Below are 5824 nucleotides of genomic sequence, written 5' to 3'. Positions count from 1 at the left end.
CTCTTCATCTTCCTCCCTTTCCAGCTATGTTGTGTGCACAATAAAAATACAGAAATTGAGCTCTGCAGAGCTGCAGCTTCTCAACAGAAGCTACTCTAAGTATTTTGAGCAGAGAAAATTTAATGCAAGAGATTTACTAGAAAGGTGTCCATAGGATCAGAAAAGCGAGAGCCAGAAAGGATGGTGGGGGCAAAAAGAAGTAGCATGTATCAGTCCTTCGTTCCTTTTTATGGCTGAATAATAGTCCCTTGTAGGGCTTTCCTGGTGGCTCAGTGGTAAAGAATCTGCCTGCAATGCAGGATACAGTCTTGGTGTCGTGAAGAGTCAGACACGACTTAGCGACTAAATAACAGCATTCCATTCTATGGATATGCTGTACTTTGGATTTTTTAAAAAATATTTATTTATTTGTGGAGAAGGAAATGGCAACCCACTCCAGAACTCTTGCCTGGAAAATTCCATGGACTGAGGAGCCTTGTAGGCTACAGTCCATGGGGTCACAAAGAATCGGATACAACTGAGCGACTTCACTTCACTCACATGCTGTGTGCTGTTTTGGATCTGTCAGGAATCTTCTGGTCCTTATTAATTCCTGAATGTTCAGGAATTAAGAAGAGAGGCACGCCTTTCCCTGGGCATTTCCTTCGTTAGTTTTTCAATATGGTGATAAGTACCCTCTTCCTTCTTATGAACCATATGGTAAAAAGTGATTGTTCACAACTCTCTCTTTAATAGGGATCACCTTATGTTTTGTGAGTCTGGAATTTTAATCTTTATCTTTGCTGAGAATAACTACCTTGTAAGACAGTATATATGCCCACACCATGTTGATTAAAACACCTTTGCTCCATCAAAAAAAAAAAATTATTTATTTGGCTGCACCTGGCCTTAGTTGTGGCATATAGGATCTTTTAGCATGTGGGATCTAGTTCCCACATGGATGGAACCATGGGAACCACCAGGGATGGAACCCAGGTCCCCTGCTTTGGGAGCCCAGAGTCTTAGCCACTGGACCACCAGGGAAGTCTCCTGCCATACTTTATTTATTTCATCTGTTGATGGCCATTTGGGCTGTTACTACCTTTTGGCTGTCATGAATAAGGCTATAATGAACATAGATATACACGTTTTTGTTTGAATACTTCAACATTTCTGTTCTCGGGTGATGAAAAATGCTCTAAAATTGATGGTGTTGACGGTTGTGCAGCTCAGGGGATAAACCCCAAGCCACTGACTAGTACACTTTAAAAGGGTGAGTTTTATGGTATGTGAATTATATACCAATTAAGCTCTTACAAAAACCCTGAAAACGCTCAAACTTAATTTGACAATTACCCACATAAATTTATGATGGGAGGCAAAGCACACAAATTCTTCCTTCACAGGTCTGGACCTTTCATCCTCCAGGGCTTTGTCCCAGCAGGATGCCCTGTGTGAGTTCGGTCGTGTCTGACCCTCTGTGACCCCGCGGGCCGTAGCCGGCCAGGCTCCTCTGTCCCTGGGATTTCCTAGGCAAGAACACTCGAGAGGGTTGCCATTTTCTTCTCCAGGACGTCTTCCCCACCCAGATTCCCCACCCAGGCTGCATCCTGCATTGCAGGCAGATTCTTGACCACTAGCGCCACCTGGAAAGTTCTTATGGTAGTTGCTTTTCTTACATGGCGGCTCAAGTCTCCAAGAGATCAAGATGGAACTGCTTGTCCTCTGAAAATCTCGGTCCTGGACTGGCATAATGCCACTTCTGTCATATTCTGTTGGTCAAAGCAGCCAGGTATTCTGGCCCAATCAGTCTAAGATTACCAGGAAAGAGTCTGTTGTATTATTCGTTAGGACTACCACAACAGTGTCTACAGCAACTTAAGTAAATTCAATCCTGCTGTTCTCTCACTGACCACCAGATAGCGCACTGGATTTAATATTAATACTTGCCACTAGGGAAATAGGCGGGGGTATAGCTCAGTGGTAGAGCGCATGCTTAGCATGCATGAGGCCCTGGGTTCAATCCCCAGTACCTCCATCTTCATGTTTTGGGCTTCCCTAGTGGTTCAGACGGTAAAGAATCTGCCTGCAATGCGGGAGACCCAGATTTCATTAGATCCCTGGGTTGGGAAGATCCCCTGGAGAAGGGAATGGCTACACACTCCAGTATTCTTGCCTGGAAAATTCCAGGACAGGGAAGCCTGGCGGGTTACAGTCCACTGGGTCGCAGAGTCGGACACGACTGAGCGATTAACACAGCAGGTAGAAGAGCAGACACTGCTAAATGCTTTTGTTAATTTAGTTGAGATGAGACTTCTGATTTCTTTCTTTTAAAAAATTTATTTATTTTTAATATATTTATTTAAATATATTTTTATTTTTAATAAATAATTTAATAAAATAATTTATTAAATTTAAAAATATGTTTATGTCTTTGTATAATTATTACTTAATATATTTAATAATATAATTTATTTATTTAATATAAATTTATTAAATAAATAAATAAATGTATTTATTTTTGGCTGCACTGGGTCTTCATTGCTGTGCTCGGGCTTTCTCTAATTGTGGCGAGACGGCTCTAGAGTGTAAGCTCTGTAGTTGTGGTATGTAGGATCCTTCCAGATCAGGGATGGAACCCATTTCCCCTGCATTGGCCGACTGATTTTTTTTTTTTTTCAGTGGGTTTTGTCATACATTGACATGAATCAGCAATAGATTTACACGTATTCCCCATCCCAATCCCCCCTCCCACCTCCCTCTCCACCCGATTCCTCTGGGTCCTCCCAGTGCACCAGGCCCGAGCACTTGTCTCATGCATCCCACCTGGGCTGGTGACCTGTTTCACCATAGATAATATACATGCTGTTCTTTCGCAACATCCCACCCTCACCTTCTCCCACAGAGTTCAAAAGTCTGTTCTGTACTTCTGTGTCTCTTTTTCTGTTTTGCATATAGGGTTATCGTTACCACCTTTCTAAATTCCATATATATGTGTTAGTATGCTGTAATGTTCTTTATCTTTCTGGCTTACTTCACTCTGTATAATAGGCTCCAGTTTCATCCATCTCATTAGAACTGGTTCAAATGAATTCTTTTTAATGGCTGAGTAATATTCCATGGTGTATATGTACCACAGCTTCCTTATCCATTCATCTGCTGATGGGCATCTAGGTTGCTTCCATGTCCTGGCTATTATAAACAGTGCTGCGATGAACATTGGGGTGCACGTGTCTCTTTCAGATCTGGTTTCCTCAGTGTGTATGCCCAGAAGTGGGATTGCTGGGTCATATGGCAGTTCTATTTCCAGTTTTTTAAGAAATCTCCACACTGTTCTCCATAGTGGCTGTACTAGTTTGCATTCCCACCAACAGTGTAAGAGGGTTCCCTTTTCTCCACACCCTCTCCAGCATTTATTTCTTGTAGACTTTTGGATAGCAGCCATCCTGACTGGCGTGTAATGGTACCTCATTGTGGTTTTGATTTGCATTTCTCTGATAATGAGTGATGTTGAGCATCTTTTCATGTGTTTGTTAGCCATCTGTATGTCTTCTTTGGAGAAATGTCTGTTTAGTTCTTTGGCCCATTTTTTGATTGGGTCATTTATTTTTCTGGAATTGAGCTTCAAGAGTTGCTTGTATATTTTTGAGATTAATCCTTTGTCTGTTTCTTCATTTGCTATTATTTTCTCCCAATCTGAGGGCTGGCCAACTGATTCTTAACCACTGGACCACCAGGGAAGTCTGAGTCTTTCCATTTCTTTATCTAAAAGCAAGTCTATAAAAGACTTGGGCCTTTATTTTGTAATGTTTGTGTAAAGATAGAAATAATCTTTTCCTGATTTGATAGAGAAGACCTACAATTATTTATTCTTTAAAAAAAATACACAAAGGCTATTTAGTCTTGCTATCACCATGGCAACAAATAATCAAGGAAGACAGCCAGTCAGAAACCTAGGCTTCTTTGAGAGGTTATTTTTCTTTGGAAATTGCAACAATTTCTAAGAGAATCTCCCAGACTCCTGTTCAAAATCTCTTTCCCAGGACAGGCTTCAGTGAACAGAGAACAGAAGAGGTTGGCAACAGAAAAATTCACTCAAGCCTTCTGGTTGTAAAGGAAAATAAGATGGATGTTTTGGGATTATTCTCAGTCTGTCGATTTATCAAAGCTGATTTGATTTATTGATTGATTGATTGTCTTTTGGCTGCTCCAGGTGGCTTGTGGGGATATTGGTTCCATGACCAGTGTCCTTGACAGTGAAAGCACAGAATCCTAACCACTGGACTGCCAGGAGTTCCCTTGTCTGAAGTTGATTCTTTAGAAGGATTTATGATGAAAAATAGAATCCCTCTCATTGAAAGTGCAGGAGAGAAGGGACATCTTTATCCATCTCTCTTTCTTTTACTGTTTAGAAATTATTTTGGCACTGTGCATGAATTCACCTCAGTCATTAATAATGTTGATTGGATAATCTGACAATCACTTCCAACCTCTTCCCATGTATTGTTATGATACTATAATAGGTGATGGACAAGGAGGCCTGGTGTGCTGCAGTCCATGGGGTCGCAGAGTCAGACACAACTGAGCAGCTGAACTGAACTGATAATAGCTAAAAAGGTCAGCTCCACTGTTTTCCAGACCTACTTGCAGCTACCGGTATGTGGTAACCTAGTTCTGGGCAATGAGTGTGCTGGAAGCTTTGGGGAATTATTTTTGCTGCTGGATAAAAGAGGAGAGGCATGAGAGGAAAAGATGCTGTCATCACACCTACCTCCCTGCTTTTTTGCTTGTTGTATGAGAAGGTGATGTCTGGAGCTTGGCAGCCATTTTGTAACCATAAGGCAACAAGGTGGAAGGCAAAAGCCAACAAGCAGAGGAATAGATTCTTGGTTCTCAGTAACATGCTTGATTAATTAAATCCAAAATCCTCTTTCCTCCAAAATTTTAATTAAAAAGCTGAGAAACGTCCTTATTGTTTATGTCTGCTGTCAGTTTGGTTATCTGTAACTTGTAGCCAAGACACACCAGGCTGATCCATGTTCCTTCCCAGATTATGCTAGAGCAGGGCTCCCAAGCTCAAATATCCACAGAGACCAGGTAGCTGATGTGAAAATGAAGCTGTTATAACCTTATTTTCCTTTTATTTGCATAAACTTATAAAAGGAGAAAAAAAGCACACATCCATTTCTTAATGCCAGGAGACTCCCCACTTTCTGGACAAAGTGAGTTAATTATAACAGGATCAGTGATGTTTTCTACAGGGAGTTAAATATTTGCAGCTAGAGCAATGAGCTTTACTTCCTATTTTAAAAACATGCAATGGATAAATAAAATTTCCCACCCCCAACATTTAGAACATACTTTGTAGGAATTATGACTACAGGGTGAAGAGTTACATTCCAGAAGAGATCAACCCCAAACCAGTGGGGTTAAAGTGGCCTCTGATAGGCAATCTTCTCATTCATTCATTCATTTATTCATTCATTCAACTAACCCTTAGCTTCTCCTCTGTGCCACATACAGTTCAAGGCGATGGGGACACAGCAGTGAACAATCGGGCACTGGTTCCTGTTTGTTTGGATCTTACATTCTTGAAATCTAATTGGAACCTTCCCCCACCTGTCTGGGAAATATTTGTGTCAACAGTCTCTCCAGGGGACTTCCCTGGTTGTCCGGTGGTTAAGACTCTGTGCTTCCAACGCAGGGGGTGTGGGTTCAGTCCCTGGTTGGAGAACTAAGATCCCTTATGCCTCATGGTATGCACCCCCCACCACCAAAAATAAAACCACAACAGTCTCTCCAGGCCCAAGTTTCTTATTGTTATGTGCTGACTTGTGTCATTCCC

At 41.4% G+C, this 5824-nt stretch overlaps 1 non-coding gene across 1 annotated transcript; it reads left to right on the top strand.

The window, feature by feature from the left end:
- Positions 1 to 1945: 1945 nt before the first annotated feature.
- Positions 1946 to 2017, top strand: TRNAA-AGC. The gene has a single exon. It is a non-coding gene; the product is annotated as a tRNA-Ala (tRNA).
- Positions 2018 to 5824: the final 3807 nt, after the last annotated feature.

Source organism: Cervus elaphus, chromosome 4 (assembly GCF_910594005.1).
Source record: "Cervus elaphus chromosome 4, mCerEla1.1, whole genome shotgun sequence".
Classification (NCBI taxonomy): domain Eukaryota; kingdom Metazoa; phylum Chordata; class Mammalia; order Artiodactyla; family Cervidae; genus Cervus; species Cervus elaphus.
This window is presented reverse-complemented; position numbering and strand designations above follow the sequence as displayed.